General features: G+C 45.6%; 1 pseudogene; it reads right to left on the bottom strand.

Annotated features, from left to right (window-relative positions):
* Positions 1 to 4,639: 4,639 nt before the first annotated feature.
* The window catches only part of LOC145399542 (uncharacterized), a 38,893-nt pseudogene continuing 30,497 nt past the window's right edge, over positions 4,640 to 13,035 (bottom strand).

Consider the following 13,035-nt stretch of genomic DNA (forward strand, 5'->3'; position numbering starts at 1 on the left):
AGCTGACGACAGACTAGGAAGTAGGAGTCAGGAGATGATGCAGTTAGTTGGTCAGCGATCACCAGGTGAACACACATACTCACACACAGGCTTCTAGAACTTTCCAGTCACAAGGAACACACGTGATACGTCTCCTGTTTCACCAGAATTTAGGAAAGAGAGCTCAGAAGGAAGCTAGCCATAGAACAGACAGGTCGCAGGGAGAAGGGCTTAGCAACTTGAGAGAGAGACAGAGAGAGCGAGACAGAGAGATAGCTAGCGGGACTCTACTTTATACTTCGCTGTGTGTGAGAGACTTGTTAATATTTCCAAGACAAATAAAAATAGTCCCATACTATTCTTTACCTCTCCTGTCATTGCACGACAAATAGGAAAGAAGATTATCTACTTACAAAGCTACTCAAGTATAACAACCGCTCGTCCACAAGTCTAATATATATATAACTCCACTACAAGTAACTACAAAGTCTTTTATGACATGTGTATCCCGTGTATTGATATATTTTCCTGTGTTTTATGTGAAAAGACAGTGAAAAACTTACCCACGTGCTCGTAATATCCTAAGGGAAACACCGTCTGCTACACCTTAGTGCACAGGTAACGGCCTACAGAACATGTCCATTTACATGTTACTGGTGAAATGTACTGTGTATCTCATAAAAATGATAGATTTCGTTATGTGTAATATGCAAAGAAAATGAAAGAGGTAACCAGGTGCTAGTGGCCCCTTCCTGTGCGCTAAGTCAGGTGTAGGAGATAATGTTTTTCAAGGATATACACGTATATCATGAACCCTTGCGTTGTGCCAGTGTTGAGCCAAGTTCTTAGCTGGCTGTGAATAAATTATCTTGACTCCTTTATTTCAGCTCACACTCCTACCACAGCATTGGACAGCCACAGGGTCCACAATCCCTCTGACAGCTATTTAGTCTCCATTTGGCTTGAACAACAGCAGTTTTGCAAAGATGAAACGTGGGTTGACACCACATGAGTGGCATAAGATCCTCAATGAGGTTGAGTTGGAGAGTGACATTGAGAGCGACCATTCTGGGGTGGAGGAGGTTGAGCTGCCACCATCCAGTCGGCAATTGGAGCTGCCCTACCGCCTTTCATCGCGGGAAACCACACCATCATCATCAGCCGGCTTCATTGGAGAACCCTCCCTCCCTGTAGGACCTGCTAGTCCCACTGCTTTCTTCGTTGGCTCCCAGTCTCCAGGCCCCTCTGCCCCTCTTGGCAAGCCAGTGTCACCGGAAGCCGGGCCATCGTTCCTTGTGATGGCCCCTCCACCTGCTTCTGCTGTGCAGGATGCTACGGTGACATCCTCGCCGGCCAGGCCGAGGAGACTGGTGTCCCCAGAGCCCTCTGTCTCGTCCTCGTCCTCGTCCAAGGCGTCCCCTCCCAGATGAGGGCGCCATGGTCCGCTGCCTGGACACACGGGACGTCCAAGTGGTTGGAGGTCAGCCCGAAGGGTGTTGACAGGCCAACCCACTGCCACCACCACTAAAGAGGATCCTGGGTGGAGCAATGACCTGTTCACACCGAACCACGGGCCGTTCACTGGCTCCCCAGGGATCCAGGTGGATATTCCAACAACTCCCCTGCAGTTCTTCCAGCTCTTATTCACGCGGGAGTTGTTGTCATACCTCACTGTGGAAACCAACCAGTACGCCACATTCCTGGGGACTCAGCTGGATACCTGGTTCTCCTGCAATGAAGAGAAGATGGCCAAGTTCCTGGGGTTATACCTTTTCATGGGGGTCGTGCACATGCCGACCATCAAGCACTACTGACGGAGCTCCAAGCTGCATGACTACCTTAGGATCCGGCGGGTGATGAATGGAAAGCGCTTCAACACCATCCTCAAGCACTTCCACGCCTTCAACTCACTCACCATTCCCTGGGACAACCAAGATCAGCTCATCCGCATTCACACGGTCATGGAGTATGTCCTTCAGCTGTTCGAGTCAGCATACCTACCTGAGGAGCAGCTCAACCTGGATGAAGGCTCTCTTGGGTGGAAGGGCCGGCTGTCCTTTCATGTCTACAACCCCCAGAAGCCCAACAAGTATGCAATCAAGATGTATATGCTGGCTGAGTCGTCCTCAGGCTACATCTGGAACCTCAAGGTCTACACGGGGGTGCAGCGTACCCTTCAGAACACCGTGTTGGTCCTTGTGAAACCATTGAAGGACCAGGGCTGTTAGTTGTTCATGGACAACTATCACAGTTCTGCAGCCCTGTGTGAACGACTCTTCACTGCAGGATTTTATGTGTGTGGGACCCTACGGCTGCCTAGAGGAGCGCCATGCCAGCTGGAGGCCATTGCCAGGGCTAAGAGCCTGCCCAAGGGGGGCATGATGTACAGGCACAAGGACAATGTGCTAGTCCTTCTGTGGAGGGACAAGCGCATTGTAAACATGGTGTCCACCTTCCACACTGCGGACACCATTCTGAAGAGGGTTCGAGGAAAGGTGAAGGGTAATGACGGGCGGACAACCTACATGGAGAACGTCGTTCATAAGCCCGTCGTTGTGGGGGAGTACAACAGGTACATGGGTGGGGTGGATCATTTCGATCAGATGGTCCAGTACTACCCCATCCAAGGCTGAACTGTTAAGTGGACGAAGAAGATTACATTCTACTTCATCCAAATGGCACTGTTCAACGTGTTTGTCTTGTATAAGAAGTACAGACACATGCAAATAACTCTCCTTGAATTTGTGGAGCAGATCGTCTACGATCTTCTGCATTTCCACGAAGATGACTGGTCTGCAACTTGACACACACTCCACCATGCCCCAGACCTAACTATCCGGCGGCCACCACCAGCATCACCTGGCACCCAACAGGCACGACCGTCAGTGGCAGGATGGGCCCAGCCACCACCAGCACCAGCACAGCCTGCAGGAGACCGCACACCAGCACCACCAGAAGCAGGGCCATCACAGATGCCACCATCACCACCAGCATCACATGCAGGTGGCCCATCAGGGGTGCCAGAACTGCCACCACCTCCAGTTGCTGGTCCCATGGGAGAACCTGTGCCTGGGCCTGCAGCTCTCACATGAAGGACCACAGAGCACGAGGGTATCCAAGCAAGCGTCGCTGGGTGATTGACGACGACGTGAGGTTGGATCGCACTCTGGGCCACCACTGGGTGAGGATCCCTGACAAAAAGAGGCTCAGGTGTACCTTGTGCTTCAAGTTGGGGGTGAGGAAGGACACAAGGAACATGTGTCCTTTATAATATGTGCCACTTTGCATGGGTGATTGTTTCGAACGGTACCATACTAAGCGATACCTTCACTAGTGGAGCACACACACACACACACACACACACACACACACACACAAACACACACACACACACACACACACAGTAATAAACTCCTCGCCTCCCAACCGATCTGGTCCTGCAGGAAGATCATCGCCACTAGAGAAGTACATGATATTCTATTTTTATTTATCCATTTACCTCTATTTATGTCAGTATATTTACATATACATATATATTGTTATTTACCTCAATACAAATGACAGGGAAATAAGTACAGCTTCAGTTTCAGTTGCTAGCAACAGGTTTAGTGTTCATGTGTGGTTTCTGAGAGGACTAAATACAAAACAGAAATAATTATATAAAATAGTTGTTGGTATAAAAGCAAAGAAAGCATAGCTTGCAAGCATAAAAGTGTTAGCGCGCTAGGGGAAAATAACTTAAGTAAGTGCGGCTGATGGCAGGTCAGTGCACGGCAAAATAGGCCGTAGTTTTTTGCATTTTTCTCGAAAACTATGAGGCCCAGGATCATCGTTCTTTACTGAAATGAGAGGGAATGAAACTATGCATAGGATAATGAAATAAAAACAACGGTTCCAAGAGAAGTTCTTTGGAAACACTCCCTGAATAAAAGAGTAGTTTTCTGTCGATAATAAGTTTTACTTTTTCGTTTAATACTCGAAGACCGCACCTCGTATCAAACTGGGATCCCCCCCCATTTGAAAGCTAATAAAATTCTCTTTCGACTGATGGCATAGCCTAACATGTAGAGACTGATTAGTAAACATTCGACTTATGATGTTGGGAAGTGAAATCAGTGATCCTGAATGTTTATTCCGAGGGCCCTGCTGTACGTGTAGTGTGTTTTTTGGTGTGTGTGTTTTTTTTTTTGCTTATCGTGTAGAACAAACATCGACAAATAGGAATATGTGGGTTTTGTGGCAAAATAAATAGGTCTGGGTAGTGAACTTATGCCAAGAATACACGTTTTTGGAGCGCGCGGTGGCCAGGGGGGGAGGGGAGAAAAGCCTGCGCGTCATATCCCAGAAAACGTAAAAACTTATCCGCACACGAAGGGGTTCGCTGATTTTTTTTGCAAATGTTTAACGGTATGTGGGTTTCTTCCATTTTTTAAAATTATGGTTTCAAGTGGCATTTTCCCAGGGTTACATTAGAGTAAGTGGAAAACAAAGAAATATTATTGCGCAATGTCTATTTTATATATAGGAATACTTTAACTAACAAATCTCCCTCATGCTCAGTAATGCATGGAGATGGGTTTCTAAGTTTGGGGTGGGTAGGGGAGGTTAGCATGAGATGAAGGTGTGGGGAAGGATGGCACGAGAGTGGAAGGGGGACGTCTCAAGGTGTGATATACAGACTGGAGGGATCACTAGAGCCAGCATCCCCACTGCCTAAGATGTAGCCACCACCTGAGCCGAAACCATCACTGATGCCACCACCACTGATACCGAAACTGACACCATTGTTGAAGCCACTGCCGCCACCACCTGGGTGGACTACATTGCCCACCACCTCACCACTGCCCTGGGATGCCTGGCTAAGGGTGGACTGCAGGTCACCACGCTCTGCAGCAGTGGACTCTCACCATCAGCATAGTTGACAAAGTAGATTTCTGGTGCCTGCTGCTCTGGTGCAGGTACGTGCACCACCTGTTGGTCTTGTTTTGGCCACTTGCTAAGCACGTACACTACATTCATCTGCTGTGGCGGTGGCAACGCCACTGGCTCCTGGTTGAACAAGTTTTCTGATGTATGGATGAACACGATGCTGTGTTCCAGACAGGGTGGTGGCACGTGTGGTTGAGGTCCCATGCTAGGTGACACAGGCGGAGCGCGGTACATGTACAGGTTCTGGGTTACCTGAGGTGTCACGCAGGATCCATCAATGTATAGCACCTGTCCACCACCACACATGCCACCGCCACCACCATACCCACCAGGGAACCCAGAACCCCCAGAAAATCCAGATAAAAACCTGGAGTCAAATAAGGCGAGAAACTAGAGACTCCTGATCTGAAAAAGCCACGGCCACTGGAGAATCCCTCCTCTGCTGAACTATAGCTGACGGAGTCAGCACTCACCCCCACCACCATCATTGTCAGCAGCACCTGGGGAAAGGAAATTTAAGCTGTTTGAACAAATGATAGACAGAAACAAAAGTTTTAATCCTGGTAATGATTGACCTTAATGTTCATGGTCAGTCCAGCTCATGCTAGACTTCTCCATTAGGCTTTGATATGACTGTCGGGAGTAACACTCTTATGGTCGGAACAACTTTTAGGATTCTAAAAGTCATCAGCAGACTATATTACTTCTGAGTTGTAAGAGCCTGAGAGAATTATTTTAATATCCATTTTCCCAATGAGTGAACTGCATGAAGTTGAAGACTCAAACTCTGATCAGTATCTGCAAGAGTGATATATCCTTGAGCAGTAGAGGTCCGACACCTTCTTGTGGTAGACAGCACCTCATCAGGGTCGGATCGAGATACTTCCCACGGTGAGATGCAGAGAGATATGAGGAGGTTTGGCTCCTCAGTGGACGCCGTAGCTGCTTCATCCAGGATGCACAGCGGCACCACGTGTAGTTTCCTTGCCAACACTTCATGCGAGTTATATTGCAAGGATGAAGGTGCCCACTGGAAGCAATATTATATGAAACCATGTGGTTGATGAGTGCATTCCTTTGTGTAAGATCAAGAGATCGATCCTTGGCTGGGGTGGGAACAGTTTGTGAATGTATATATCGCCAAGTCTTCTTTGAACCTCTGCTAGACCCACCAACATAATGAAAATGATCCTCTTGTACCATCAAAAGCCCTAGAATGATTCGACATGAAGAGTTCGGTGTTAGTACCCAAACGGTGACGTGTGAAACTGAATGATGTCATCCGTTGATGGAATGGTGCGTAAGGAAAATGGGAGTTCCCTGGGAGAAGAATGTCCATCTATGCCCAGAGTCTGATAATCAGAATAATATAAATAAGAAAGAAAGAATAGAAAAAATGCAGTAGCCCTAGAGTGCTGCTGATTTCCTTAACTCTGTTTCTTCCAAGGTGTGTTACGATTTTTTAGTGTTGTGCATTATTCTACTATTAACAACACGTGTGGTGAGAGGCTTATCTATCTACCTGTCTAGTAATCAATTTGTGTGTCGCTTTTTATTTAACCATCTACTGTATTATCTGATGCCTAATCCGAGTTGTTCCTAGATAGTTGTGACAACCCCCGTCCCCCCCCCAACAAAAACAAGAAGCCTGATTATAACCACTCATCACTACACTGCTCCCTCCCCCCACGCCAGGTACTTCATTATTAGCCTGTCTAGGATGCTTCCTCACTGCCTTCTTCACCACATCCTCTTCCTCTTTAGTTTTGCTTTCATTATGCTCCTTCTCCACGTTTTTCACAATCTTCGCCTTTGTTATCATCTTTCCTCCTCCTCCTCCTTTGTTCTCCCTAATGCTCCTTGTTGTGGTAGCGTGTATCTGTGGTGTGTTCTTAGCCTTTTCTTGTATTCCTCGTCTTTTCTTCTTTCTCGTCTCCGTCTCTCGTATTGATCATGCTGTTATACGTACTCATTCATCTTCCTCCTCTTTCTCCTCCTCCTTCTTTATCATCATCGTCATCATCATCATCATCATCATCATCATCATCTTGTTGTTGCTTCTTTGTACGGTTGTGTTAAACCTGTGATGTCATGTTATAGTCTCTTCCCCTCTTCTTTTTATTCTTTTCTTTGTTCGTCCTCCTCCTCTTCTCCTCCTTCGTGTTTTCCAACCTTTGTACCTATGTCCTGGTCTCGTGGCTGTGGTGTGAAATATCCAACAACTTCCTCTCTTCTTCCTTGTGTATTTGTTTTTATATTCTCCATCCTCCTGTTCTTGTTCGTGTTCTACTCTCCTTTTTCTTGTTCTTGATTTCACCTCCTCCTCCTCCTCCTCCTCCTCCTCCTCCTCCTCTCTTCTTTTCTTTTACTTTTTGACGTAATCTTCATTTTCTTGTTCTACTTCTTTTTTTGCTCTTGTTTTTCCTCCTCCTCCTCCTCCTCCTCCTCCTTCTACTGTCCCCCGATCCCTCTGTTGTTGGTATTGGGCCTATGTTGTCGTGTACTCGTCCTCTTCCTCACAGTTCGCTTGTATCCCTATCGTTATAAAGTCTCACTCTCTTATCATCAACTTTCATCCTCCCCACCCTCCCTTTCCTTGGGAAACTGACTCTCCTGTGTTGGGGTCTGTCCGCCTTCTTGCCCACCCCTCCGCACCTTTCTCTTCGCTCTCAAAAGCTAACTCTTCTCACATTATTTAGTGTCTTCTTCTTCGACTTCCTCCATTCTCTGTTTTCATTTTCAGTTTGATCTCCCTCCTATGGGTATTTAGTGCCTAATACCTTCCTACTGAACACTGATTCCACCTCCCCTACTTTTGTTTATCTTTTTTTTTTTCTGTACTTCTTCACTTTCTAGTGGGTGGAGGCGGTCACCATCCGCTTAATTAGTGCAGTGCTACCTTTAGGTGACCCGACATTGAGCGACGTATCATACGATTTTTATTGTAAGGAAAAATATTTCCCATGTTGGGTGAAGCAATGCAGATAGTAATTGGCGTCTGGTGGTCTAGTAAGTTAAGGCGCTCCAATTGGAAATGGCCCATGGTTTTAGTTCAAGAGGCGATCAGGGAATAACGCTCACATAATGCCACTCAGGGACCAGTGACTAGCCACCCTCTTAAGTATCTTGACTGAGGGCCCTATCTCCTATCCCCTACGCTCCTGAAATACAGGATTACAAAATGGATGCCTGAATCTCCTTCACTTTCCTCTCCCCTATTATATCTGACCCTTTCCTGTCGTTATTTAGCATTTCATCACCGTCCTGTCTCATCTCTGACTCCAGTCTTACCTTTATATTATTGTTTCATGTCATCCCCTCCCCCATATCAAGAACTGACTTTCCTAATAATTCTCTCTCTCTCTCTCTCTCTCTCTCTCTCTCTCTCTCTCTCTCTCTCTCTCAACACGTAATGAGGTAAGACTCACTCTTTACAAAACTCTTGAGTGTGCTTTTTTTTTTTTTTTTTTTTTTTTTTTTGTTCACGATGGCCAGAGAAAGCCTGATCTTTGTTCTGCCGAAATAACAGATTAGTGATCGTTTCACGAATCTGTTCCCAACGGTGGTAAAAAATAATAACAAAACGAAAAATCTAAAGAAAACACACACACACACACACACACACACACACACACACACACACACACACACACACACACACACACACACACAATCAAGGAAAGACATGTAACAGTTAAGCACGCAAGAATTAAAAAATGATAATAGAAAACAAACGAGGAAAATGAGAAGACGCAAAGAATAAGAAAAAAAGATGCCAAAGAGAAGGAGGAGGAGGAGGAGAAGAGGAGAAGGAGAAGGATGAAGAGGAGAAGGAAGAATAGCGGGAGGAGGAGAAGGAGGAGGAAGAAACGAAAGGAGACAGTGGAAAGCAGAATTAGAATAACCAGTCTTGATGAAATAATTAGAAGTTATGTGGTTCAGCAATGGAAGAGAACGCGGTACCAGGTATTTGTATTCTGTTTACAGCGGCTGTGGCTTGGAGGAGGAGGAGGAAGAGGAGGAGGAGGGGAGAAAAAGAGAATGAGGAGGAGGAAATGAAAGATAAGTTGAGGAAGGAGGATGAAGAAGAGAGGAGGAGGAGGAGGAGGAGGAGGAGGAGATGAAAAAAATAGGTAAAAGAATGAGAACACAAGCACGAGAAAATAGTCGAAACAGGTAGAGAGAGAGAGAGAGAGAGAGAGAGAGATGTGCAATAAGATAGAAATGTTCGAACTTGAAGAATAAGAGAGAAAGCGAGTCAGTATTTTCTCGGTGATATCAGGTTGAGCTCCATTCTTGAGGGAAGTGGGAGGGGAGTGAAATGGGGAGGCTTTTGGGGTAGAGAGGATAGCCGAGAGGGATTGGGTGAGGGTAATGGGTGTGATTGTAATGATGATTATTGTGATGGTGGGTTTGGGTACAATATGGTAGTGGTGGTAGGGAAAGAAGGTGAATGGGGTGGGGTGGTGTACTGGGGGTGGTGAGGGGTTGTGAAATGAGGCGTGTTCATTGTTATCGTTGAAATTAGGAGTAGAAATGGTGATGTGGTTATTGCTGGTTCTGATGGTGGTAATGGTGATGGAGAGGAACTTTAAGTGGTGGAGAGGGGTTGCAAGAGATACTATTGACGGTTATTATTGTTTTTATTGTAGTTATGAGGGGGCCGTAATGGTGGTGGCTGTGGTTGAACTGTTGGGGCGGAGTGGGTTCGTGGTAAGGTAGGGACGGTTGTCCTGATTGTGGTAGTGGTGGTGATAGAGAGCTGGTGGAGCTGTTTGGTGGGGGGGAGTGGGAGTGAATATTCCGGCTGTGCTACCAGTCTCATTCTGATACATGTCGGGGAAGGGGGACAGGAGGGAAGGTGAAAGTATTACATTAATTTGATCTGGGGGTAAGGCGGAAAACAAAGTGAGAAGGGTAGTGCTGAAGGTTATTGTGGTGGTGAGAGTTGATTGTTGTTGTGATTGTATTGATTGTTGTTTTCGTGGTTGCAGTGATGAAATGTTGGTGATGGTGGGTAGGATGGGAGCGACAGTGTTGAGATGGTAGTAACGGCTGTCGTTTTGGTGGTTGTAATAGTGGTTGTGATGATGGTAGTAGTATTGTGATAATATGGTGATGGTGATGTGGGTGATCGTGATAGTAGTAGTCTTTATATCGTCGGAGATGGAGGTAGTACAGGTAGTGTTGGTGGTTGTATACCGGTGTGTGAAATGATGCTTGGAGGTGATGGTGATAAGATGAACCGTGAAAACGGGCAAACAGCACTAATGGCATGTACAGGTAATTGTTGTTAGAGAATATTCGTAGCTGCGGTGGTAGTAGCTGCAATGGTCGTAGCAGAGTTCCATCCGTCTTGGGATGGTGGTGGTGAAATGGTTGTTGTTATTCTCCAGTCATTCACGTTAACGAGGAGCTTATGGTTGCGATGTTTGCAGTTGCGATGTTGGTAGGGATGGATGTAGGTGGATACTGACTGTGGTAGTTATTGATAGTTTGATAATGATTTGTAGTACAATAGGTGTCAGTAGTTATAATATTGGTAATAATGGTGATGTCCTGACTGGATAATGATTTTGGTTGCTGATGGTAGAAATGATGGTAGTTGAAAGATTTTGGTAGGTACAGTACTACTCTTGTTAGGAATGAGGGTAACAGAAATATTGGTAGTGTTATAATGGTGGTGATGGTGGTTGTAAAGGTAATATGGTTGGTTATATTGTTGGCAGCAGTGGTTATAAGTGCTTGTAGTTGATGGAATGGTGGTTGTAGTGATTGTAATGTTGGTAGCTAGTGGTGGTTGTAAAGTTGACGGTAGTGGTTGTAGAAGTGGCTGTCACAGTGAAAGGAGAGGTTGTAATGATGACAGTAGTGAAAGGAAAGGTTGTAATGATGACAGTAGTGGTGGCTGATTGAATTATTTTGATTGCTGCTAATTGAGATACTCTGATGAGATTCGACGGGGATAACAGAGAGATTGGGATGAGTGGGTGGAAAGAAGGACTGTTTCCGGTAATGAGAGAGAGAGAGAGAGAGAGAAAGAGAGAGAGAGAGAGAGTTTTTTCATTGGCTAATTTTTCCTATTTCCAGACACTTGTATTAATCTTAGGAAAGGCCTTTGGTATTGAAGTTTATGAGGCCATAGAATGTCTCTTGGGCTGAATAAAATTGTATGGGGACGCCTATCATCCACCCACTTAGTGCAGTGGCACCCTGTGTTCAGGGTACCTCTACATCGAGTGGCAAGCCGAATGATTTCCTGTAAACCAGGAAATCATTTACAACGCTGGGTAGTAACCTTATAGGCCTAACCAACCGACACGTGTTCCCTACGTGACAGCAAGTGCATTGGCGGAGGGTTAGTGCCACTCCCCGGAAAACATCTAATTAAAAACACGAACAAGAAGCCTCGGACCAGGCCTGACGAAAAGATGACGATTAAAGACCGTACAAAGGACATGATACGGATGGCGACCTGGAATGTAAGGGGTATAAATGATGAGGTGAAAGAGGGGGAGATTGTCCAGGTGCTTAAGGGTGCGAAAGTGGATGTATGTGGATCAACTGAAACTAAATGGAGAGTTGAGAGTGTGAGAGAATGGGAGTTTGGATGGGGTATATGTTCAGGAGTAGGTGAGAATGAGAGGGCAAAGAAGGAGTGTGTATTGTTGTGAGTAACAGATGCAAGGATAATATAAGAGAGTATGGATCCGTTGGTTCAAGGATTGTGTGGATAAGATTGAAAGTTGGACTACAAATGTGGGCGATTGTGTGTGTGTATGCGCCAACGCAAGATCGTGCAAGCAGAGTGAGAGAAGAGTTCTGGACAAATGTGGAAGTGTGCATGGAAAAGTTTGAAAGGAATGAGGGAGTGTTTTTGATTGGTAATATGAACGGTAAAGTAGGGAATGTGAAGGTGGAAGGAGTTGTTGGTGAGTTGGGTGTGCCTGCTGAGACAAATGAGAATGGCAGTGCTTTAGTGGACATTTGTGCCGGGAGGGGATTGGTGATAGCCAGTACTTTCTTCAGGCACAAAATGATCCACAGGTATGCATGAAGAGTGATGAGAAGGGTGGATGGTGAACTGAATGAAAGGAAGGCAATGATTGATTATGTGTGTGTGGATGAAAGGATGTGAAGATGTGTAATGGATGCAAGAGCATATAGAGGTTGGGAAAGTGGACTTTCCGATCACCACCAAGTGGTGGTCAGAATCAAGGCTCAAGTAAAATGGAGAAACAGAAGAAAGGAAGGATGGGAGGATGGAGTAGATGTAAGGAGAGTGGAAAGGTTACAAGAGGATGAGAAAAAGGCAGAATATAAGACAGAAGTGGAGGAACGATTGCGTAAATATGAATTAGAGCAGATGGGGGACGTGGAAGGTGTGTGCAAGATATTCACAGAAGAAATATGTGCAGCATGTGATGTGGTGTGTAGGGTGAAGAGAAGACGGAAGGGGGTGCAAGGAACAGCATGGTGGAATGAAGAGGTGAGACAGGTTGTGGCACAAAAGAAGAAAGCATACAATGAATGGATGAGAAATAGGGGCATGGAAGAAGTTGAGAGGCAGAAGAGAGAGTTATATGTAGAAAGGAAGAGAGAGGTGAAAATATTAGAAAGAGAGAGTAAGAAGAGAGTGGATGAGGAATTTGGAAGGAATTTGAGTGTAAAGTGGAGGGACTGTAAGAAAATGTTCTGGAAAGAGGTGAAGAGAATAAGACAGGGTGGCAATGAAGTTAGTAGAGGAGTGAAAGATAAAAATGGTAGATTATTAGTTGAGAAGGGAGAAAAAGTGAGCAGATGGAGAGAACATTTTAATGAATTGTTGAACATAGAGAATGAAAGTAATGCAGGTATAAGTGGTTGGGTAATGGCTGGGAGAAGGAGGGAGTGAGAAGACAGGAAGAAATCAGTAGGATGGAAGTTGTGGAAGCAATGAAGAAAATCAAAATGGGGAAAGCTCCAGGAATTGATGGAGTGTGTGGTGAAATGATGAAGCATGGGGGAGAGATAGTAGTAGAATGGATGTGGAAGATGTGCAGATTGGTCTGGGAGGAAGGTAACGTCTCGGATGATTGGAAGTCAGGTATAATTATTCCCTTGCACAAAGGGAAAGGGTAAAAAGAA

The sequence above is a fragment of the Coenobita brevimanus genome, chromosome 49, assembly GCF_032717465.1.
Source record: "Coenobita brevimanus isolate Jiangsu-jjx chromosome 49, ASM3271746v2, whole genome shotgun sequence".
Classification (NCBI taxonomy): domain Eukaryota; kingdom Metazoa; phylum Arthropoda; class Malacostraca; order Decapoda; family Coenobitidae; genus Coenobita; species Coenobita brevimanus.